Below are 26,069 nucleotides of genomic sequence, written 5' to 3'. Positions count from 1 at the left end.
CAAGCAGCTTCAGCACCCACACAAAACGAACATGGAGCTCCTCACTCAAGACGCTCAAAACTCCACAGCCAAAGACAAGTTCAGTGCCCAAGCCATTTCCCGCTGCCATGGAAACCAAGTGCTCTGGCAGCACATATGTCTGAAAGTGGATATGACACCTAGGGAAGGGAGTGTGCTGGTGAATGGCAACTGTCCGAAGCAGCGGCACAGCTCTTCAAGTGCCAAAACAACTCCACCTGCCTCATGAACTTCACATACCATCAGCTGTCCTGGCAGCTATCTAGGAAACCCTGTTGGCTCACTTCCGGTCCCATGCCCATTGAGCCCAGTGGGATGGAATCAAGCAGCTTTAGCACCCACACAAAACGAACATGGAGCTCCTCAATCCAGGCGCTCAAAACTCCACGGCCAAAGACAAGTTCAGTGCCCAAGCCATTTCCCGCTGCCATGGAAACCAAGTGCTCTGGCAGCACATATGTCTGAAAGTGGATATGACACCTAGGGAAGGGAGTGTGCTGGTGAATGGCAACTGTCCGAAGCAGCAGCATAGCTCTTCCAGTGCCAAAACAACCCCGCCTGCCTCATGAACTTCACATACCATCAGCTGTCCTGGCAGCTATCTAGGAAACCCTGTTGGGTCACTTCCGGTCCCATGCCCATTGAGCCCAGTGGGATGGAATCAAGCAGCTTGAGCACCCACACAATACGAACATGGAGCTCCTCACTCAAGGCGCTCAAAACTCCACGGCCAAAGACAAGTTCAGTGCCCAAGCCATTTCCCGCTGCCATGGAAACCAAGTGCTCTGGCAGTACATATGTTTGAAAGTGGATATGACACCTAGGGAAGGGAGTGTGCTGGTAAATGGAAACTGCCCAAAGCAGCAGCACAGCTCTTCCACTGCAAAAACAACTCCACCTGCCTCATGAACTTCACATACCATCAGCTGTCTCTTTCAGCTATCTAGGAAACCCTGTTGGCTCACTTCCGGTCCCATGCCCATTGAGCCCAGTGGGATGGAACCAAGCAACTTGAGCACCCACACAAAACGAACATGGAGCTCCTCACTCAAGGCGCTCAAAACTCCACGGCCAAAGACAAGTTCAGTGCCCAAGCCATTTCCCGCTGCCATGGAAACCAAGTGCTCTGGCAGCACATATGTCTGAAAGTGGATATGACACCTAGGGAAGGGAGTGTGCTGGTGAATGGCAACTGCCTGAAGCAGCAGCACAGCTCTTCCAGTGCCAAAACAACCCCGCCTGCCTCATGAACTTCACATACCATCAGCTGTCCTGGCAGCTATCTAGGAAACCCTGTTGGGTCACTTCCGGTCCCATGCCCTTTGAGCCCAGTGGGATGGAATCAAGCAGCTTGAGCACCCACACAAAACGAACATGGAGCTCCTCACTCAAGGCGCTCAAAACTGCACACCCAAAGACAAGTTCAGTGCCCAAGCCATTTCCCGCTGCCATGGAAACCAAGTGCTCTGGCAGCACATATGTCTGAAAGTGGATATGACACCTAGGGAAGGGAGTGTGCTGGTGAATGGCAACTGTCCGAAGCAGCGGCACATCTCTTCCACTGCCAAAATAACTCCACCTGCCTCATGAACTTCACATACCATCAGCTGTCCTGGCAGCTATCTAGGAAACCCTGTTGGGTCACTTCCGGTCCCATGCCCATTGAGCCCAGTGAGATGGAATCAAGCAGCTTTAGCACCCACACAAAACGAACATGGAGCTCCTCACTCAAGGCGCTCAAAACTCCACAACCAAAGACAAGTTCAGTGCCCAAGCCATTTCCCGCTGCCATGGAAACCAAGTACTCTGGCAGCACATATGTTTGAAAGTGGATATGACACCTAGGGAAGGGAGTGTGCTGGTGAATGGCAACTGCCCGAAGCAGCAGCACAGCTCTTCCACTGCCAAAACAACTCCACCTGCCTCATGAACTTCACATACCATCAGCTGTCCTGGCAGCTCTCTATGAAACCCTGTAGGGTCACTTCCGGTCCCATGCCCATTGAGCCCAGTGGGATGGAATCAAGCAGCTTCAGCACCCACACAAAACCAACATGGAGCTCCTCACTCAAGGCGCTCAAAACTCCACGGCCAAAGACAAGTTCAGTGCCCAAGCCATTTCCCGCTGCCATGGAAACCAAGTGCTCTGGCAGCACATATGTCTGAAAGTGGATATGACACCTAGGGAAGGGAGTGTGCTGGTGAATGGCAACTGTCCGAAGCAGCGGCACAGCTCTTCCACTGCCAAAACAACTCCACCTGCCTCATGAACTTCACATACCATCAGCTGTCCTGGCAGCTATCTAGGAAACCCTGTTGGGTCACTTCCGGTCCCATGCCCATTGAGCCCAGTGGGATGGAATCAAGCAGCTTCAGCACCCACACAAAATGAACATGGAGCTCCTCACTCAAGGCGCTCAAAACTCCACGGCCAAAGACAAGTTCAGTGCCCAAGCCATTTCCCGCTGCCATGGAAACCAAGTGCTCTGGCAGCACATATGTTTGAAAGTGGATATGACACCTAGGGAAGGGAGTGTGCTGGTAAATGGAAACTGCCCAAAGCAGCAGCACAGCTCTTCCACTGCAAAAACAACTCCACCTGCCTCATGAACTTCACATACCATCAGCTGTCTCTTTCAGCTATCTAGGAAACCCTGTTGGGTCACTTCCGGTCCCATGCCCATTGAGCCCAGTGGGATGGAACCAAGCAACTTGAGCACCCACACAAAACGAACATGGAGCTCCTCACTCAAGGCGCTCAAAACTCCACGGCCAAAGACAAGTTCAGTGCCCAAGCCATTTCCCGCTGCCATGGAAACCAAGTGCTCTGGCAGCACATATGTCTGAAAGTGGATATGACACCTAGGGAAGGGAGTGTGCTGGTGAATGGCAACTGCCTGAAGCAGCAGCACAGCTCTTCCAGTGCCAAAACAACCCCGCCTGCCTCATGAACTTCACATACCATCAGCTGTCCTGGCAGCTATCTAGGAAACCCTGTTGGGTCACTTCCGGTCCCATGCCCATTGAGCCCAGTGGGATGGAATCAAGCAGCTTGAGCACCCACACAAAACGAACATGGAGCTCCTCACTCAAGGCGCTCAAAACTCCACGGCCAAAGACAAGTTCAGTGCCCAAGCCATTTCCCGCTGCCATGGAAACCAAGTGCTCTGGCAGCACATATGTCTGAAAGTGGATATGACACCTAGGGAAGGGAGTGTGCTGGTGAATGGCAACTGCCCGAAGCTGCAGCAGCACAGCTCTTTCACTGCCAGAACAACCCCGCCTGCCTCATGAACTTCACATACCATCAGCTGTCCTGGCAGCTATCTAGGAAACCCTGTTGGCTCACTTCCGGTCCCATGCCCATTGAGCCCAGTGGGATGGAATCAAGCAGCTTCAGCACCCACACAAAACGAACATGGAGCTCCTCACTCAAGGCGCTCAAAACTACACAGCCAAAGACAAGTTCAGTGCCCAAGCCATTTCCCTCTGCCATGGAAACCAAGTGCTCTGGCAGCACATATGTCTGAAAGTGGATAGGACACCTAGGGAAGGGAGTGTGCTGGTGAATGGCAACTGTCCGAAGCAGCGGCACAGCTCTTCCACTGCCAAAACAACTCCACCTGCCTCATGAACTTCACATACCATCAGCTGTCCTGGCAGCTATCTAGGAAACCCTGTTGGCTCACTTCCGGTCCCATGCCCATTGAGCCCAGTGGGATGGAATCAAGCAGCTTCAGCACCCACACAAAACCAACATGGAGCTCCTCACTCAAGGTGCTCAAAACTCCACGGCCAAAGACAAGTTCAGTGCCCAAGCCATTTCCCGCTGCCATGGAAACCAAGTGCTCTGGCAGCACATATGTCTGAAAGCGGATATGACACCTAGGGAAGGGAGTGTGCTGGTGAATGGCAACTGCCTGAAGCAGCAGCACAGTTCTTCCAGTGCCAAAAGAACTCAACCTGCCTCATGAACTTCACATACCATCAGCTGTCCTGGCAGCTATCTAGGAAACCCTGTTGGGTCACTTCCGGTCCCATGCCCATTGAGCCCAGTGGGATGGAATCAAGCAGCTTGAGCACCCACACAAAACGAACATGGAGCTCCTCACTCAAGGCGCTCAAAACTCCACGGCCAAAGACAAGTTCAGTGCCGAAGCCATTTCCCGCTGCCATGGAAACCAAGTGCTCTGGCAGCACATATGTCTGAAAGTGGATATGACACCTAGGGAAGGGAGTGTGTTGGTGAATGGTAACTGTCCGAAGCAGCGGCACAGCTCTTCCACTGCCAAAACAACCCCGCCTGCCTCATGAACTTCACATACCATCAGCTGTCCTGGCAGCTATCTAGGAAACCCTGTTGGCTCACTTCCGGTCCCATGCCCATTGAGCCCAGTGGGATGGAATCAAGCAGCTTGAGCACCCACACAAAACGAACATGGAGCTCCTCACTCAAGGCGCTCAAAACTGCACAGCCAAAGACAAGTTCAGTGCCCAAGCCATTTCCCGCTGCCATGGAAACCAAGTGCTCTGGCAGCACATATGTCTGAAAGTGGATATGACACCTAGGGAAGGGAGTGTGCTGGTGAATGGCAACTGTCCGAAGCAGCGGCACAGCTCTTCCACTGCCAAAACAACTCCACCTGCCTCATGAACTTCACATACCATCAGCTGTCCTGGCAGCTATCTAGGAAACCCTGTAGGGTCACTTCCGGTCCCATGCCCATTGAGCCCAGTGGGATGGAATCAAGCAGCTTCAGCACCCACACAAAACGAACATGGAGCTCCTCACTCAAGGCGCTCAAAACTCCACGGCCAAAGACAAGTTCAGTGCCCAAGCCATTTCCCGCTGCCATGGAAACCAAGTGCTCTGGCAGCACATATGTGTGAAAGTGGATATGACACCTAGGGAAGGGAGTGTGCTGGTGAATGGCAACTGTCCGAAGCAGCGGCACAGCTCTTCCACTGCCAAAACAACTCCACCTGCCTCATGAACTTCACATACCATCAGCTGTCCTGGCAGCTATCTAGGAAACCCTGTTGGGTCACTTCCGGTCCCATGCCCATTGAGCCCAGTGGGATGGAATCAAGCAGCTTCAGCACCCACACAAAATGAACATGGAGCTCCTCACTCCAGGCGCTCAAAACTCCACGGCCAAAGACAAGTTCAGTGCCCAAGCCATTTCCCGCTGCCATGGAAACCAAGTGCTCTGGCAGCACATATGTTTGAAAGTGGATATGACACCTAGGGAAGGGAGTGTGCTGGTAAATGGAAACTGCCCAAAGAAGCAGCACAGCTCTTCCACTGCAAAAACAACTCCACCTGCCTCATGAACTTCACATACCATCAGCTGTCTCTTTCAGCTATCTAGGAAACCCTGTTGGGTCACTTCCGGTCCCATGCCCATTGAGCCCAGTGGGATGGAATCAAGCAACTTGAGCACCCACACAAAACGAACATGGAGCTCCTCACTCAAGGCGCTCAAAACTCCACGGCCAAAGACAAGTTCAGTGCCCAAGCCATTTCCCGCTGCCATGGAAACCAAGTGCTCTGGCAGTACATATGTCTGAAAGTGGATATGACACCTAGGGAAGGGAGTGTGCTGGTGAATGGCAACTGTCCGAAGCAGCAGCACAGCTCTTCCACTGCCAAAACAACTCCACCTGCCTCATGAACTTCACATACCATCAGCTGTCCTGGCAGCTATCTAGGAAACCCTGTTGGGTCACTTCCGGTCCCATGCCCATTGAGCCCAGTGGGATGGAATCAAGCAGCTTCAGCACCCACACAAAATGAACATGGAGCTCCTCACTCCAGGCGCTCAAAACTCCACGGCCAAAGACAAGTTCAGTGCCCAAGCCATTTCCCGCTGCCATGGAAACCAAGTGCTCTGGCAGCACATATGTTTGAAAGTGGATATGACACCTAGGGAAGGGAGTGTGCTGGTAAATGGAAACTGCCCAAAGCAGCAGCACAGCTCTTCCACTGAAAAAACAACTCCACCTGCCTCATGAACTTCACATACCATCAGCTGTCTCTTTCAGCTATCTAGGAAACCCTGTTGGGTCACTTCCGGTCCCATGCCCATTGAGCCCAGTGGGATGGAATCAAGCAGCTTGAGCACCCACACAAAACGAACATGGAGCTCCTCACTCAAGGCGCTCAAAACTACACAGCCAAAGACAAGTTCAGTGCCCAAGCCATTTCCCGCTGCCATGGAAACCAAGTGCTCTGGCAGCACATATGTCTGAAAGTGGATATGACACCTAGGGAAGGGAGTGTGCTGGTGAATGGCAACTGCCTGAAGCAGCAGCACAGCTCTTCCAGTGCCAAAACAACCCCGCCTGCCTCATGAACTTCACATACCATCAGCTGTCCTGGCAGCTATCTAGGAAACCCTGTTGGGTCACTTCCGGTCCCATGCCCATTGAGCCCAGTGGGATGGAATCAAGCAGCTTGAGCACCCACACAAAACGAACATGGAGCTCCTCACTCAAGGCGCTCAAAACTGCACAGCCAAAGACAAGTTCAGTGCCCAAGCCATTTCCCGCTGCCATGGAAACCAAGTGCTCTGGCAGCACATATGTGTGAAAGTGGATATGACACCTAGGGAAGGGAGTGTGCTGGTGAATGGCAACTGTCCGAAGCAGCGGCACATCTCTTCCACTGCCAAAACAACTCCACCTGCCTCATGAACTTCACATACCATCAGCTGTCCTGGCAGCCATCTAGGAAACCCTGTTGGGTCACTTCCGGTCCCATGCCCATTGAGCCCAGTGGGATGGAATCAAGCAGCTTTAGCACCCACACAAAACGAACATGGAGCTCCTCACTCAAGGCGCTCAAAACTCCACAACCAAAGACAAGTTCAGTGCCCAAGCCATTTCCCGCTGCCATGGAAACCAAGTACTCTGGCAGCACATATGTTTGAAAGTGGATATGACACCTAGGGAAGGGAGTGTGCTGGTGAATGGCAACTGCCCGAAGCAGCAGCACAGCTCTTCCACTGCCAAAACAACTCCACCTGCCTCATGAACTTCACATACCATCAGCTGTCCTGGCAGCTATCTAGGAAACCCTGTAGGGTCACTTCCGGTCCCATGCCCATTGAGCCCAGTGGGATGGAATCAAGCAGCTTGAGCACCCACACAAAACGAACATGGAGCTCCTCACTCAAGGCGCTCAAAACTCCACGGCCAAAGACAAGTTCAGTGCCCAAGCCATTTCCCGCTGCCATGGAAACCAAGTGCTCTGGCAGCACATATGTCTGAAAGTGGATATGACACCTAGGGAAGGGAGTGTGCTGGTGAATGGCAACTGTCCGAAGCAGCGGCACAGCTCTTCCACTGCCAAAACAACTCCACCTGCCTCATGAACTTCACATACCATCAGCTGTCCTGGCAGCTATCTAGGAAACCCTGTTGGGTCACTTCCGGTCCCATGCCCATTGAGCCCAGTGGGATGGAATCAAGCAGCTTCAGCACCCACACAAAATGAACATGGAGCTCCTCACTCCAGGCGCTCAAAACTCCACGGCCAAAGACAAGTTCAGTGCCCAAGCCATTTCCCGCTGCCATGGAAACCAAGTGCTCTGGCAGCACATATGTCTGAAAGCGGATATGACACCTAGGGAAGGGAGTGTGCTGGTGAATGGCAACTGCCTGAAGCAGCAGCACAGTTCTTCCACTGCCAAAAGAACTCAATCTGCCTCATGAACTTCACATACCATCAGCTGTCCTGGCAGCTATCTAGGAAACCCTGTTGGGTCACTTCCGGTCCCATGCCCATTGAGCCCAGTGGGATGGAATCAAGCAGCTTTAGCACCCACACAAAACGAACATGGAGCTCCTCACTCAAGGCGCTCAAAACTCCACGGCCAAAGACAAGTTCAGTGCCCAAATCATTTCCCGCTGCCATGGAAACCAAGTGCTCTGGCAGCACATATGTCTGAAAGTGGATATGACACCTAGGGAAGGGAGTGTGTTGGTGAATGGTAACTGTCCGAAGCAGCGGCACAGCTCTTCCACTGCCAAAACAACTCCACCTGCCTCATGAACTTCACATACCATCAGCTGTCCTGGCAGCTATCTAGGAAACCCTGTTGGCTCACTTCCGGTCCCATGCCCATTGAGCCCAGTGGGATGGAATCAAGCAGCTTGAGCACCCACACAAAACGAACATGGAGCTCCTCACTCAAGGCGCTCAAAACTGCACAGCCAAAGACAAGTTCAGTGCCCAAGCCATTTCCCGCTGCCATGGAAACCAAGTGCTCTGGCAGCACATATGTCTGAAAGTGGATATGACACCTAGGGAAGGGAGTGTGCTGGTGAATGGCAACTGTCCGAAGCAGCGGCACATCTCTTCCACTGCCAAAACAACTCCACCTGCCTCATGAACTTCACATACCATCAGCTGTCCTGGCAGCTATCTAGGAAACCCTGTTGGGTCACTTCCGGTCCCATGCCCATTGAGCCCAGTGGAATGGAATCAAGCAGCTTTAGCACCCACACAAAACGAACATGGAGCTCCTCACTCAAGGCGCTCAAAACTCCACAACCAAAGACAAGTTCAGTGCCCAAGCCATTTCCCGCTGCCATGGAAACCAAGTACTCTGGCAGCACATATGTTTGAAAGTGGATATGACACCTAGGGAAGGGAGTGTGCTGGTGAATGGCAACTGCCCGAAGCAGCAGCACAGCTCTTCCACTGCCAAAACAACTCCACCTGCCTCATGAACTTCACATACCATCAGCTGTCCTGGCAGCTCTCTATGAAACCCTGTAGGGTCACTTCCGGTCCCATGCCCATTGAGCCCAGTGGGATGGAATCAAGCAGCTTCAGCACCCACACAAAACGAACATGGAGCTCCTCACTCAAGGCGCTCAAAACTCCACGGCCAAAGACAAGTTCAGTGCCCAAGCCATTTCCCGCTGCCATGGAAACCAAGTGCTCTGGCAGCACATATGTCTGAAAGTGGATATGACACCTAGGGAAGGGAGTGTGCTGGTGAATGGCAACTGCCTGAAGCAGCAGCATAGCTCTTCCACTGCCAAAACAACCCCGCCTGCCTCATGAACTTCACATACCATCAGCTGTCCTGGCAGCTATCTAGGAAACCCTGTTGGCTCACTTCCGGTCCCATGCCCATTGAGCCCAGTGGGATGGAATCAAGCAGCTTTAGCACCCACACAAAACGAACATGGAGCTCCTCACTCAAGGCGCTCAAAACTTCACGGCCAAAGACAAGTTCAGTGCCCAAGCCATTTCCCGCTGCCATGGAAACCAAGTGCTCTGGCAGTACATATGTCTGAAAGTGGATATGACACCTAGGGAAGGGAGTGTGCTGGTGAATGGCAACTGCCCGAAGCTGCAGCACAGCTATTCCACTGCCAAAACAACTCACCTGCCTCATGAACTTCACATACCATCAGCTGTCCTGGCAGCTATCTAGGAAACCCTGTTGGGTCACTTCCGGTCCCATGCCCATTGAGCCCAGTGGGATGGAATCAAGCAGCTTCAGCACCCACACAAAACGAACATGGAGCTCCTCACTCCAGGCGCTCAAAACTCCACGGCCAAAGACAAGTTCAGTGCCCAAGCCATTTCCCGCTGCCATGGAAACCAAGTGCTCTGGCAGCACATATGTCTGAAAGTGGATATGACACCTAGGGAAGGGAGTGTGCTGGTAAATGGCAACTGCCCAAAGCAGCAGCACAGCTCTTCCAGTGCCAAAACAACTCCACCTGCCTCATGAACTTCACATACCATCAGCTGTCCTGACAGCTCTCTAGGAAACCCTGTTGGGTCACTTCCGGTCCCATGCCCATTGAGCCCAGTGGGATGGAATCAAGCAGCTTCAGCACCCACACAAAACGAACATGGAGCTCCTCACTCAAGGCGCTCAAAACTCCACGGCCAAAGACAAGTTCAGTGCCCAAGCCATTTCCCGCTGCCATGGAAACCAAGTGCTCTGGCAGCACATATGTCTGAAAGAGGATATGACACCTAGGGAAGGGAGTGTGCTGGTGAATGGCAACTGTCCGAAGCAGCAGCATAGCTCTTCCAGTGCCAAAACAACCCCGCCTGCCTCATGAACTTCACATACCATCAGCTGTCCTGGCAGCTATCTAGGAAACCCTGTTGGGTCACTTCCGGTCCCATGCCCATTGAGCCCAGTGGGATGGAATCAAGCAGCTTGAGCACCCACACAATACGAACATGGAGCTCCTCACTCAAGGCGCTCAAAACTCCACGGCCAAAGACAAGTTCAGTGCCCAAGCCATTTCCCGCTGCCATGGAAACCAAGTGCTCTGGCAGCACATATGTCTGAAAGTGGATATGACACCTATGGAAGGGAGTGTGGTGGTGAATGGCAACTGCCCGAAGCAGTAGCACAGCTCTTCCACTGCCAAAACAACCCCGCCTACCTCATGAACTTCACATACCATCAGCTGTCCTGGCAGCTCTCTAGGAAACCCTGTTGGCTCACTTCCGGTCCCATGCCCATTGAGCCCAGTGGGATGGAATCAAGCAGCTTCAGCACCCACACAAAACGAACATGGAGCTCCTCACTCAAGGCGCTCAAAACTTCACAGCCAAAGACAAGTTCAGTGCCCAAGCCATTTCCCGCTGCCATGGAAACCAAGTGCTCTGGCAGTACATATGTCTGAAAGTGGATATGACACCTAGGGAAGGGAGTGTGCTGGTGAATGGCAACTGCCCGAAGCTGCAGCACAGCTCTTCCACTGCCAACACAACTCACCTGCCTCATGAACTTCACATACCATCAGCTGTCCTGGCAGCTATCTAGGAAACCCTGTTGGGTCACTTCCGGTCCCATGACCTTTGAGCCCAGTGGGATGGAATCAAGCAGCTTCAGCACCCACACAAAACGAACATGGAGCTCCTCACTCAAGACGCACAAAACTCCACGGCCAAAGATAAGTTCAGTGCCCAAGCCATTTCCCGCTGCCATGGAAACCAAGTGCTCTGGCAGCACATATGTCTGAAAGTGGATATGACACCTAGGGAAGGGAGTGTGCTGGTGAATGGCAACTGTCCGAAGCAGCGGCACAGCTCTTCAAGTGCCAAAACAACTCCACCTGCCTCATGAACTTCACATACCATCAGCTGTCCTGGCAGCTATCTAGGAAACCCTGTTGGCTCACTTCCGGTCCCATGCCCATTGAGCCCAGTGGGATGGAATCAAGCAGCTTCAGCACCCACACAAAACGAACATGGAGCTCCTCACTCCAGGCGCTCAAAACTCCATGGCCAAAGACAAGTTCAGTGCCCAAGCCATTTCCCGCTGCCATGGAAACCAAGTGCTCTGGCAGCACATATGTCTGAAAGTGGATATGACACCTAGGGAAGGGAGTGTGGTGGTAAATGGCAACTGCCCAAAGCAGCAGCACAGCTCTTCCACTGCCAAAACAACTCCACCTGCCTCATGAACTTCACATACCATCAGCTGTCCTGGCATGCTATCTAGGAAACCCTGTTGGGTCACTTCCGGTCCCATGCCCATTGAGCCCAGTTGGATGGAATCAAGCAGCTTCAGCACCCACACAAAACGAACATGGAGCTCCTCACTCAAGGCGCTCAAAACTCCACGGCCAAAGACAAGTTCAGTGCCCAAGCCATTTCCCGCTGCCATGGAAACCAAGTGCTCTGGCAGCACATATGTCTGAAAGAGGATATGACACCTAGGGAAGGGAGTGTGGTGGTGAATGGCAACTGTCCGAAGCAGCAGCATAGCTCTTCCAGTGCCAAAACAACCCCGCCTGCCTCATGAACTTCACATACCATCAGCTGTCCTGGCAGCTATCTAGGAAACCCTGTTGGGTCACTTCCGGTCCCATGCCCATTGAGCCCAGTGGGATGGAATCAAGCAGCTTGAGCACCCACACAATACGAACATGGAGCTCCTCACTCAAGGCGCTCAAAACTCCACGGCCAAAGACAAGTTCAGTGCCCAAGCCATTTCCCGCTGCCATGGAAACCAAGTGCTCTGGCAGCACATATGTCTGAAAGTGGATATGACGCCTATGGAAGGGAGTGTGCTGGTGAATGGCAACTGCCCGAAGCAGTAGCACAGCTCTTCCACTGCCAAAACAACCCCGCCTGCCTCTTGAACTTCACATACCATCAGCTGTCCTGGCAGCTATCTAGGAAACCCTGTTGGGTCACTTCCGGTCCCATGCCCATTGAGCCCAGTGGGATGGAATCAAGCAGCTTCAGCACCCACACAAAACGAACATGGAGCTCCTCACTCAAGGCGCTCAAAACTCCACGGCCAAAGACAAGTTCAGTGCCCAAGCCATTTCCCGCTGCCATGGATACCAAGTGCTCTGGCAGCACATATGTCTGAAAGTGGATATGAAACCTAGGGAAGGGAGTGTGCTGGTGAATGGCAACTGTCCGAAGCAGCGGCACAGCTCTTCCACTGCCAAAACAACTCCACCTGCCTCATGAACTTCACATACCATCAGCTGTCCTGGCAGCTATCTAGGAAACCCTGTTGGGTCACTTCCGGTCCCATGCCCATTGAGCCCAGTGGGATGGAATCAAGCAGCTTCAGCACCCACACAAAATGAACATGGAGCTCCTCACTCCAGGCGCTCAAAACTCCACGGCCAAAGACAAGTTCAGTGCCGAAGCCATTTCCCGCTGCCATGGAAACCAAGTGCTCTGGCAGCACATATGTTTGAAAGTGGATATGACACCTAGGGAAGGGAGTGTGCTGGTAAATGGAAACTGCCCAAAGCAGCAGCACAGCTCTTCCACTGCAAAAACAACTCCACCTGCCTCATGAACTTCACATACCATCAGCTGTCTCTTTCAGCTGTCTAGGAAACCCTGTTGGGTCACTTCCGGTCCCATGCCCATTGAGCCCAGTGGGATGGAATCAAGCAGCTTCAGCACCCACACAAAACGAACATGGAGCTCCTCACTCAAGGCGCTCAAAACTCCACGGCCAAAGATAAGTTCAGTGCCCAAGCCATTTCCCGCTGCCATGGAAACCAAGTGCTCTGGCAGCACATATGTCTGAAAGTGGATATGACACCTAGGGAAGGGATTGTGCTGGTGAATGGCAACTGCCCGAAGCAGCAGCACAGCTCTTCCAGTGCCAAAACAACCCCGCCTGCCTCATGAACTTCACATACCATCAGCTGTCCTGGCAGCTATCTAGGAAATCCTGTTGGGTCACTTCCGGTCCCATGCCAATTGAGCCCAGTGGGATGGAATCAAGCAGCTTCAGCACCCACACAAAACGAACATGGAGCTCCTCACTCAAGGCGCTCAAAACTCCACGGCCAAAGACAAGTTCAGTGCCCAAGCCATTTCCCGCTGCCATGGAAACCAAGTGCTCTGGCAGCACATATGTCTGAAAGTGGATATGACACCTAGGGAAGGGAGTGTGCTGGTGAATGGCAACTGCCTGAAGCAGCAGCACAGCTCTTCCAGTGCCAAAACAACCCCGCCTGCCTCATGAACTTCACATACCATCAGCTGTCCTGGCAGCTATCTAGGAAACCCTGTTGGGTCACTTCCGGTCCCATGCCCATTGAGCCCAGTGGGATGGAATCAAGCAGCTTCAGCACCCACACAAAACGAACATGGAGCTCCTCACTCAAGGCGCTCAAAACTCCACGGCCAAAGACAAGTTCAGTGCCCAAGCCATTTCCCGCTGCCATGGAAACCAAGTGCTCTGGCAGCACATATGTCTGAAAGTGGATATGACACCTAGGGAAGGGAGTGTGCTGGTGAATGGTAACTGTCCGAAGCAGCGGCACAGCTCTTCCACTGCCAAAACAACCCCGCCTGCCTCATGAACTTCACATACCATCAGCTGTCCTGGCAGCTATCTAGGAAACCCTGTTGGGTCACTTCCGGTCCCATGCCCATTGAGCCCAGTGGGATGGAATCAAGCAGCTTGAGCACCCACACAAAACGAACATGGAGCTCCTCACTCAAGGCGCTCAAAACTGCACAGCCAAAGACAAGTTCAGTGCCCAAGCCATTTGCCGCTGCCATGGAAACCAAGTGCTCTGGCAGCACATATGTCTGAAAGTGGATATGACACCTAGGGAAGGGAGTGTGCTGGTGAATGGCAACTGTCCGAAGCAGCGGCACATCTCTTCCACTGCCAAAACAACTCCACCTGCCTCATGAACTTCACATGCCATCAGCTGTCCTGGCAGCTATCTAGGAAACCCTGTTGGGTCACTTCCGGTCCCATGCCCATTGAGCCCAGTGGGATGGAATCAAGCAGCTTCAGCACCCACACAAAACGAACATGGAGTTCCTCACTCAAGGCGCTCAAAACTCCACAACCAAAGACAAGTTCAGTGCCCAAGCCATTTCCCGCTGCCATGGAAACCAAGTACTCTGGCAGCACATATGTTTGAAAGTGGATATGACACCTAGGGAAGGGAGTGTGCTGGTGAATGGCAACTGCCCGAAGCAGCAGCACAGCTCTTCTAGTGCCAAAACAACTCCACCTGCCTCATGAACTTCACATACCATCAGCTGTCTTTGCAGCTATCTAGGAAACCCTGTAGGGTCACTTCCGGTCCCATGCCCTTTGAGCCCAGTGGGATGGAATCAAGCAGCTTCAGCACCCACACAAAACGAACATGGAGCTCCTCACTCAAGGCGCTCAAAACTCCACGGCCAAAGACAAGTTCAGTGCCCAAGCCATTTCCCGCTGCCATGGAAACCAAGTGCTCTGGCAGCACATATGTCTGAAAGTGGATATGACACCTAGGGAAGGGAGTGTGCTCGTGAATGGCAACTGCCCCAAGCAGCAGCACAGCTCTTCCACTGCCAAAACAACCCCGTCTGCCTCATGAACTTCACATACCATCAGCTGTCCTGGCAGCTATCTAGGAAACCCTGTTGGGTCACTTCCGGTCCCATGCCCATTGAGCCCAGTGGGATGGAATCAAGCAGCTTGAGCACCCACACAAAACGAACATGGAGCTCCTCACTCAAGGCGCTCAAAACTTCACAGCCAAAGACAAGTTCAGTGCCCAAGCCATTTCCCGCTGCCATGGAAACCAAGTGCTCTGGCAGTACATATGTCTGAAAGTGGATATGACACCTATGGAAGGGAGTGTGCTGGTGAATGGCAACTGCCCGAAGCAGCAGCACAGCTCTTCCACTGCCAAAACAACCCCGCCTGCCTCATGAACTTCACATACCATCAGCTGTCCTGGCAGCTATCTAGGAAACCCTGTTGGGTCACTTCCGGTCCCATGCCCATTGAGCCCAGTGGGATGGAATCAAGCAGCTTCAGCACCCACACAAAACGAACATGGAGCTCCTCACTCAAGGCGCTCAAAACTGCACAGCCAAAGACAAGTTCAGTGCCCAAGCCATTTCCCGCTGCCATGGAAACCAAGTGCTCTGGCAGCACATATGTCTGAAAGTGGATATGACACCTAGGGAAGGGAGTGTGCTGGTGAATGGCAACTGTCCGAAGCAGCGGCACAGCTCTTCCACTGCCAAAACAACTCCACCTGCCTCATGAACTTCACATACCATCAGCTGTCCTGGCAGCTATCTAGGAAACCCTGTTGGCTCACTTCCGGTCCCATGCCCATTGAGCCCAGTGGGATGGAATCAAGCAGCTTCAGCACCCACACAAAACGAACATGGAGCTCCTCACTCAAGGCGCTCAAAACTCCACAGCCAAAGACAAGTTCAGTGCCCAAGTCATTTCCCGCTGCCATGGAAACCAAGTGCTCTGGCAGCACATATGTCTGAAAGTGGATATGACACCTAGGGAAGGGAGTGTGCTGGTGAATGGCAACTGCCCGAAGCAGCAGCACAGCTCTTCCACTTCCAAAACAACTCCAACTGCCTCATGAACTTCACATACCATCAGCTGTCCTGGCAGCTCTCTAGGAAACCCTGTAGGGTCACTTCCGGTCCCATGCCCATTGAGCCCAGTGGGATGGAATCAAGCAGCTTCAGCACCCACACAAAACCAACATGGAGCTCCTCACTAAAGGCGCTCAAAACACCACAGCCAAAGACAAATTCAGTGCCGAAGCCATTTCCCGCTGCCATGGAAACCAAGTGCTCTGGCAGCACATATGTCTGAAAGTGGATATGACACCTAGGGAAGGGAGTGTGTTGGTGAATGGCAACTGCCCGAAGCAGCAGCACAGCTCTTCCACTGACAAAACAACTCCACCTGCCTCATGAACTTCACATACCATCAGCTGTCCTGACAGCTATTAGGAAACCCTGTTGGGTCACTTCCGGTCCCATGCCCATTGAGCCCAGTGGGATGGAATCAAGCAGCTTGAGCACCCACACAAAACGAACATGGAGCTCCTCACTCAAGGCGCTCAAAACTCCAAAGCCAAAGACAAGTTCAGTGCCCAAGCCATTTCCCGTTGCCATGGAAACCAAGTGCTTTGGCAGCACATATGTCTGAAAGTGGATATGACACCTAGGGAAGGGAGTGTGCTCGTGAATGGCAACTGCCCGAAGCTGCAGCAGCACAGCTCTTCCACTGCCAAAACAACTCCACCTGCCTCATGAACTTCACATACCATCAGCTGTCCTGGCAGCTATCTAGGAAACCCTGTGGGTCACTTCCGGTCCCATGCCCATTGAGCCCAGTGGGATGGAATCAAGCTGCTTGAGCACCCACACAAAACGAACATGGAGCTCCTCACTCAAGGCGCTCAAAACTCCACGGCCAAAGACAAGTTCAGTGCCCAAACCATTTCCCGCTGCCATGGAAACCAAGTGCTCTGGCAGCACATATGTCTGAAAGTGGATATGACACCTAGGGAAGGGAGTGCGTTGGTGAATTGCAACTGCCTGAAGCAGCAGCACAGCTCTTCCACTGCCAAAACAACTCCACCTGCCTCATGAACTTCACATACCATCAGCTGTCCTGGAAGCTATCTAGGAAACCATGTTGGGTCACTTCCGGTCCCATGCCCATTGAGCCCAGTGGGATGGAATCAAGCAGCTTGAGCACCCACACAAAACGAACATGGAGCTCCTCACTCAAGGCGCTCAAAACTCCACAGCCAAAGACAAGTTCAGTGCCCAAGCCATTTCCCGCTGCCATGGAAACCAAGTGCTCTGGCAGCACATATGTCTGAAAGTGGATATGACACCTAGGGAAGGGATTGTGCTGGTGAATGGCAACTGCCCGAAGCAGCAGCACAGCTCTTCCAGTGCCAAAACAACTCACCTGCCTCATGAACTTCACATACCATCAGCTGTCCTGACAGCTATTAGGAAACCCTGTTGGGTCACTTCCGGTCCCATGCCCATTGAGCCCAGTGGGATGGAATCAAGCAGCTTGAGCACCCACACAAAACGAACATGGAGCTCCTCACTCAAGGCGCTCAAAACTCCACAGCCAAAGACAAGTTCAGTGCCCAAGCCATTTCCCGCTGCCATGGAAACCAAGTGCTCTGGCAGCACATATGTCTGAAAGTGGATATGACACCTAGGGAAGGGAGTGTGTTGGTGAATGGCAACTGCCCGAAGCAGCAGCACAGCTCTTCCAGTGCCAAAACAACTCACCTGCCTCATGAACTTCACATACCATCAGCTGTCCTGGCAGCTCTCTAGGAAACCCTGTTGGGTCACTTCCGGTCCCATGCCCATTGAGCCCAGTGGGATGGAATCAAGCAGCTTCAGCACCCACACAAAACGAACATGGAGCTCCTCACTCAAGGCGCTCAAAACTCCACGGCCAAAGACAAGTTCAGTGCCCAAGCCATTTCCCGCTGCCATGGAAACCACGTGCTCTGGCAGCACATATGTCTGAAAGTGGATATGACACCTAGGGAAGGGAGTGTGCTGGTGAATGGCAACTGCCCGAAGCAGCAGCACAGCTCTTCCACTGCCAAAACAACTCCACCTGCCTCATGAACTTCACATACCATCAGCTGTCCTGGCAGCTATCTATGAAACCCTGTTGGCTCACTTCCGGTCCCATGCCCATTGAGCCCAGTGGGATGGAATCAAGCAGCTTCAGCACCCACACAAAACGAACATGGAGCTTCTAACTCAAGGCGCTCAAAACTCCACGGCCAAAGACAAGTTCAGTGCCCAAGCCATTTCCCGCTGCCATGGAAACCAAGTGCTCTGGCAGCACATATGTCTGAAAGTGGATATGACACCTATGGAAGGGAGTGTGCTGGTGAATGGCAACTGCCCGAAGCTGCAGCAGCACAGCTCTTCCACTGCCAAAACAACCCCGCCTGCCTCATGAACTTCACATACCATCAGCTGTCCTGGCAGCTATCTAGGAAACCCTGTTGGGTCACTTCCGGTCCCATGCCCATTGAGCCCAGGGGGATGGAATCAAGCAGCTTCAGCACCCACACAAAACGAACATGGAGCTCCTCACTCAAGGCGCTCAAAACTCCACAGCCAAAGACAAGTTCAGTGCCCAAGCCATTTCCCTCTGACATGGAAACCAAGTGCTCTGGCAGCACATATGTCTGAAAGTGGATATGACACCTAGGGAAGGGAGTGTGCTGGTGAATGGTAACTGTCCGAAGCAGCAGCACAGCTCTTCCACTGCCAAAACAACCCCGCCTGCCTCATGAACTTCACATACCATCAGCTGTCCTGGCAGCTATCTAGGAAACCCTGTTGGGTCACTTCCGGTCCCATGCCCATTGAGCCCAGTGGGATGGAATCAAGCAGCTTGAGCACCCACACAAAACGAACATGGAGCTCCTCACTCAAGGCGCTCAAAACTCCACAGCCAAAGACAAGTTCAGTGCCCAAGCCATTTCCCGCTGCCATGGAAACCAAGTGCTCTGGCAGCACATATGTCTGAAAGTGGATATGACACCTAGGGAAGGGAGTGTGCTGGTGAATGGCAACTGTCCGAAGCAGCGGCACATCTCTTCCACTGCCAAAACAACTCCACCTGCCTCATGAACTTCACATACCATCAGCTGTCCTGGCAGCTATCTAGGAAACCCTGTTGGGTCACTTCCTGTCCCATGCCCATTGAGCCCAGTGGGATGGAATCAAGCAGCTTTAGCACCCACACAAAACGAACATGGAGCTCCTCACTCAAGGCGCTCAAAACTCCACAACCAAAGACAAGTTCAGTGCCCAAGCCATTTCCCGCTGCCATGGAAACCAAGTACTCTGGCAGCACATATGTTTGAAAGTGGATATGACACCTAGGGAAGGGAGTGTGCTGGTGAATGGCAACTTCCCAAAGCTGCAGCACAGCTCTTCCAGTGCCAAAACAACTCCACCTGCCTCATGAACTTCACATACCATCAGCTGTCCTGGCAGCTCTCTAGGAAACCCTGTTGGGTCACTTCCGGTCCCATGCCCATTGAGCCCAGTGGGATGGAATCAAGCAGCTTCAGCACCCACACAAAACGAACATGGAGCTCCTCACTCAAGGCGCTCAAAACTACATGGCGAAAGACAAGTTCAGTGCCCAAGCCATTTCCCGCTGCCATGGAAACCAAGTGCTCTGGCAGCACATATGTCTGAAAGTGGATATGACACCTAGGGAAGGGAGTGTGGTGGTGAATGGCAACTGCCCGAAGCAGCAGCACAGCTCTTCCAGTGCCAAAACAACTCCAACTGCCTCATGAACTTCACATACCATCAGCTGTCCTGGCAGCTATCTAGGAAACCCTGTTGGGTCACTTCCGGTCCCATGCCCATTGAGCCCAGTGGATTGGAATCAAGCAGCTTGAGCACCTACACAAAACGAACATGGAGCTCCTCACTCAAGGCGCTCAAAACTCCACGGCCAAAGACAAGTTCAGTGCCCAAGCCATTTCCCGCTGCCATGGAAACCAAGTGCTCTGGCAGCACATATGTCTGAAAGTGGATATGACACCTAGGGAAGGGAGTGTGCTGGTGAATGGCAACTGTCCGAAGCAGCAACACAGCTCTTCCACTGCCAAAACAACTCCACCTGCCTCATGAACTTCACATACCATCAGCTGTCCTGGCAGCTGTCTAGGAAACCCTGTTGGGTCACTTCCGGTCCCATGCCCATTGAGCCCAGTGGGATGGAATCAAGCAGCTTCAGCACCCGCACAAAACCAACATGGAGCTCCTCACTCAAGGCGCTCAAAACTCCACGGCCAAAGACAAGTTCAGTGCCCAAGCCATTTCCCGCTGCCATGGAAACCAAGTGCTCTGGCAGCACATATGTCTGAAAGTGGATATGACACCTAGGGAACGGAGTGTGCTGGTGAATGGCAACTGCCTGAAGCAGCAGCACAGTTCTTCCACTGCCAAAACAACTCCACCTGCCTCATGAACTTCACATACCATCAGCTGTCCTGGCAGCTATCTAGGAAACCCTGTTGGGTCACTTCCGGTCCCATGCCCATTGAGCCCAGTGGGATGGAATCAAGCAGCTTGAGCACCCACACAAAACGAACATGGAGCTCCTCACTCAAGGCGCTCAAAACTCCAATTCCAAAGACAAGTTCAGTGCCCAAGCCATTTCCCGCTGCCATGGAAACCAAGTGCTCTGGCAGCACATATGTCTGAAAGTGGATATGACACCTAGGGAAGGGAGTGTGCTGGTGAATGGCAACTGCCCGAAGCAGCAGCACAGCTCTTCCAGTGCCAAAACAACCCCGCCTGCCTCATGAACTTCACATACCATCAGCTGTCCTGGCAGCTCTCAAGGAAACCCTGTTGGGTCACTTCCGGTCCCATGCCCATTGAGCCCAGTGGGATGGAATCAAGCAGCTTGAGCACCCACACAAAACGAACATGGAGCTCCTCGCTCAAGGCGCTCAAAACTCCACGGCCAAAGACAAGTTCAGTGCCCAAGCCATTTCCCGCTGCCATGGAAACCAAGTGCTCTGGCAGCACATATGTCTGAAAGTGGATATGACACCTAGGGAAGGGAGTGTGCTGGTGAATGGCAACTGCCCGAAGCAGCAGCACAGCTCTTCCACTGCCAAAACAACTCCACCTGCCTCATGAACTTCACATACCATCAGCTGTCCTGGCAGCTATCTAGGAAACCCTGTTGGGTCACTTCCGGTCCCATGCCCATTGAGCCCAGTGGGATGGAATCAAGCAGCTTCAGCACCCACACAAAACGAACATGGAGCTTCTCACTGAAGGCGCTCAAAACTCCATGGCCAAAGACAAGTTCAGTGCCCAAGCCATTTCCCGCTGCCATGGAAACCAAGTGCTCTGGCAGCACATATGTCTGAAAGTGGATATGACACCTAGGGAAGGGAGTGTGTTGGTGAATGGCAACTGCCCGAAGCTGCAGCAGCACAGCTCTTCCAGTGCCAAAACAACCCCGCCTGCCTCATGAACTTCACATACCATCAGCTGTCCTGGCAGCTATCTAGGAAACCCTGTTGGCTCACTTCCGGTCCCATGCCCATTGAGCCCAGTGGGATGGAATCAAGCAGCTTCAGGACCCACACAAAACGAACATGGAGTTCCTCACTCAAGGCGCTCAAAACTTCACAGCCAAAGACAAGTTCAGTGCCCAAGCCATTTCCCGCTGCCATGGAAACCAAGTGCTCTGGCAGCACATATGTCTGAAAGTGGATATGACACCTAGGGAAGGGAGTGTGCTGGTGAATGGCAACTGTCCGAAGCAGCGGCACAGCTCTTCCACTGCCAAAACAACTCCACCTGCCTCATGAACTTCACATACCATCAGCTGTCCTGGCAGCTATCTAGGAAACCCTGTTGGGTCACTTCCGGTCCCATGCCCATTGAGCCGAGTGGGATGGAATCAAGCAGCTTGAGCACCCACACAAAACGAACATGGAGCTCCTCACTCAAGGCGCTCACAACTCCACAGCCAAAGACAAGTTCAGTGCCCAAGCCATTTCCCGCTGCCATGGAAACCAAGTGCTCTGGCAGCACATATGTCTGAAAGTGGATATGACACCTAGGGAAGGGAGTGTGGTGGTGAATGGTAACTGCCCGAAGCAGTAGCACAGCTCTTCCACTGCCAAAACAACCCCGCCTGCCTCATGAACTTCACATACCATCAGCTGTCCTGGCAGCTGTCTAGGAAACCCTGTTGGGTCACTTCCGGTCCCATGCCCATTGAGCCCAGTGGGATGGAATCAAGCAGCTTCAGCACCCACACAAAACGAACATGGAGCTCCTCACTCAAGGCGCTCAAAACTCCACGGCCAAAGACAAGTTCAGTGCCCAAGCCATTTCCCGCTGCCATGGAAACCAAGTGCTCTGGCAGCACATATGTCTGAAAGTGGATATGACACCTAGGGAACGGAGTGTGCTGGTGAATGGCAACTGCCTGAAGCAGCAGCACAGTTCTTCCACTGCCAAAACAACTCCACCTGCCTCATGAACTTCACATACCATCAGCTGTCCTGGCAGCTATCTAGGAAACCCTGTTGGGTCACTTCCGGTCCCATGCCCATTGAGCCCAGTGGGATGGAATCAAGCAGCTTGAGCACCCACACAAAACGAACATGGAGCTCCTCACTCAAGGCGCTCAAAACTCCATGGCCAAAGACAAGTTCAGTGCCCAAGCCATTTCCCGCTGCCATGGAAACCAAGTGCTCTGGCAGCACATATGTCTGAAAGTGGATATGACACCTAGGGAAGGGAGTGTGCTGGTGAATGGCAACTGCCCGAAGCAGCAGCACAGCTCTTCCAGTGCCAAAACAACCCCGCCTGCCTCATGAACTTCACATACCATCAGCTGTCCTGGCAGCTATCAAGGAAACCCTGTTGGCTCACTTCCGGTCCCATGCCCATTGAGCCCAGTGGGATGGAATCAAGCAGCTTGAGCACCCACACAAAACGAACATGGAGCTCCTCGCTCAAGGCGCTCAAAACTCCACGGCCAAAGACAAGTTCAGTGCCCAAGCCATTTCCCGCTGCCATGGAAACCAAGTGCTCTGGCAGCACATATGTCTGAAAGTGGATATGACACCTAGGGAAGGGAGTGTGCTGGTGAATGGCAACTGCCCGAAGCAGCAGCACAGCTCTTCCACTGCCAAAACAACTCCACCTGCCTCATGAACTTCACATACCATCAGCTGTCCTGGCAGCTATCTAGGAAACCCTGTTGGGTCACTTCCGGTCCCATGCCCATTGAGCCCAGTGGGATGGAATCAAGCAGCTTCAGCACCCACACAAAACGAACATGGAGCTTCTCACTCAAGGCGCTCAAAACTCCATGGCCAAAGACAAGTTCAGTGCCCAAGCCATTTCCCGCTGCCATGGAAACCAAGTGCTCTGGCAGCACATATGTCTGAAAGTGGATATGACACCTATGGAAGGGAGTGTGTTGGTGAATGGCAACTGCCCGAAGCTGCAGCAGCACAGCTCTTCCAGTGCCAACACAACCCCGCCTGCCTCATGAACTTCACATACCATCAGCTGTCCTGGCAGCTATCTAGGAAACCCTGTTGGCTCACTTCCGGTCCCATGCCCATTGAGCCCAGTGGGATGGAATCAAGCAGCTTCAGCACCCACACAAAACGAACATGGAGTTCCTCACTCAAGGCGCTCAAAACTTCACAGCCAAAGACAAGTTCAGTGCCCAAGCCATTTCCCTCTGCCATGGAAACCAAGTGCTCTGGCAGCACATATGTCTGAAAGTGGATATGACACCTAGGGAAGGGAGTGTGCTGGTGAATGGCAACTGTCCGAAGCAGCGGCACAGCTCTTCCACTGCCAAAACAACTCCACCTGCCTCATGAACTTCACATACCATCAGCTGTCCTGGCAGCTATCTAGGAAACCCTGTTGGGTCACTTCCGGTCCCATGCCCATTGAGCCCAGTGGGATGGAATCAAGCAGCTTGAGCACCCACACAAAACGAACATGGAGCTCCTCACTCAAGGCGCTCAAAACTGCACAGCCAAAGACAAGTTCAGTGCCCAAGCCATTTCCCGCTGCCATGGAAAACAAGTGCTCTGGCAGCACATATGTCTGAAAGTGGATATGACACCTAGGGAAGGGAGTGTGCTGGTGAATGGCAACTGTCCGAAGCAGCGGCACATCTCTTCCACTGCCAAAACAACTCCACCTGCCTCATGAACTTCACATACCATCAGCTGTCCTGGCAGCTCTCTATGAAACCCTGTAGGGTCACTTCCGGTCCCATGCCCTTTGAGCCCAGTGGGATGGAATCAAGCAGCTTCAGCACCCACACAAAACGAACATGGAGCTCCTCACTCAAGGCGCTCAAAACTCCACGGCCAAAGACAAGTTCAGTGCCCAAGCCATTTCCCGCTGCCATGGAAACCAAGTGCTCTGGCAGCACATATGTCTGAAAGTGGATATGACACCTAGGGAAGGGAGTGTGCTGGTGAATGGCAACTGTCCGAAGCAGCGGCACAGCTCTTCCACTGCCAAAACAACTCCACCTGCCTCATGAACTTCACATACCATCAGCTGTCCTGGCAGCTATCTAGGAAACCCTGTTGGGTCACTTCCGGTCCCATGCCCATTGAGCCCAGTGGGATGGAATCAAGCAGCTTGAGCACCCACACATAACGAACATGGAGCTCCTCACTCAAGGCGCTCAAAACTCCACAACCAAAGACAAGTTCAGTGCCCAAGCCATTTCCCGCTGCCATGGAAACCAAGTGCTCTGGCAGCACATATGTTTGAAAGTGGATATGACACCTAGGGAAGGGAGTGTGCTGGTGAATGGCAACTGCCCGAAGCAGCAGCACAGCTCTTCCACTGCCAAAACAACTCCACCTGCCTCATGAACTTCACATACCATCAGCTGTCCTGGCAGCTCTCTATGAAACCCTGTAGGGTCACTTCCGGTCCCATGCCCTTTGAGCCCAGTGGGATGGAATCAAGCAACTTGAGCACCCACACAAAACGAACATGGAGCTCCTCACTCAAGGCGCTCAAAACTCCATGGCCAAAGACAAGTTCAGTGCCCAAGCCATTTCCCGCTGCCATGGAAACCAAGTGCTCTGGCAGCACATATGTCTGAAAGTGGATATGACACCTAGGGAAGGGAGTGTGCTGGTGAATGGCAACTGTCCGAAGCAGCGGCACAGCTCTTCCACTGCCAAAACAACTCCACCTGCCTCATGAACTTCACATACCATCAGCTGTCCTGGCAGCTATCTAGGAAACCCTGTTGGCTCACTTCCGGTCCCATGCCCATTGAGCCCAGTGGGATGGAATCAAGCAGCTTCAGCACCCACACAAAACGATCATGGAGCTCCTCACTCCAGGCGCTCAAAACTCCACGGCCAAAGACAAGTTCAGTGCCCAAGCCATTTCCCGCTGCCATGGAAACCAAGTGCTCTGGCAGCACATATGTCTGAAAGTGGATATGACACCTAGGGAAGGGAGTGTGCTGGTAAATGGCAACTGCCCAAAGCAGCAGCACAGCTCTTCCACTGCCAAAACAACTCCACCTGCCTCATGAACTTCACATACCATCAGCTGTCCTGGCAGCTATCTAGGAAACCCTGTTGGGTCACTTCCGGTCCCATGCCCATTGAGCCCAGTGGGATGGAATCAAGCAGCTTCAGCACCCACACAAAACGAACATGGAGCTCCTCACTCAAGGCGCTCAAAACTCCACGGCCAAAGACAAGTTCAGTGCCCAAGCCATTTCCCGCTGCCATGGAAACCAAGTGCTCTGGCAGCACATATGTCTGAAAGAGGATATGACACCTAGGGAAGGGAGTGTGCTGGTGAATGGCAACTGCCCGAAGCAGCAGCATAGCTCTTCCAGTGCCAAAACAACCCCGCCTGCCTCATGAACTTCACATACCATCAGCTGTCCTGGCAGCTATCTAGGAAACCCTGTTGGGTCACTTCCGGTCCCATGCCCATTGAGCCCAGTGGGATGGAATCAAGCAGCTTGAGCACCCACACAAAACGAACATGGAGCTCCTCACTCAAGGCGCTCAAAACTCCACGGCCAAAGACAAGTTCAGTGCCCAAGCCATTTCCCGCTGCCATGGAAACCAAGTGCTCTGGCAGCACATATGTCTTAAAGTGGATATGACACCTAGGGAAGGGAGTGTGCTGGTGAATGGCAACTGTCCGAAGCAGTAGCACAGCTCTT

The sequence above is a fragment of the Ochotona princeps genome, chromosome 1 (genome assembly GCF_030435755.1).
Source record: "Ochotona princeps isolate mOchPri1 chromosome 1, mOchPri1.hap1, whole genome shotgun sequence".
Classification (NCBI taxonomy): Eukaryota; Metazoa; Chordata; class Mammalia; order Lagomorpha; family Ochotonidae; genus Ochotona; species Ochotona princeps.
This window is presented reverse-complemented; position numbering follows the sequence as displayed.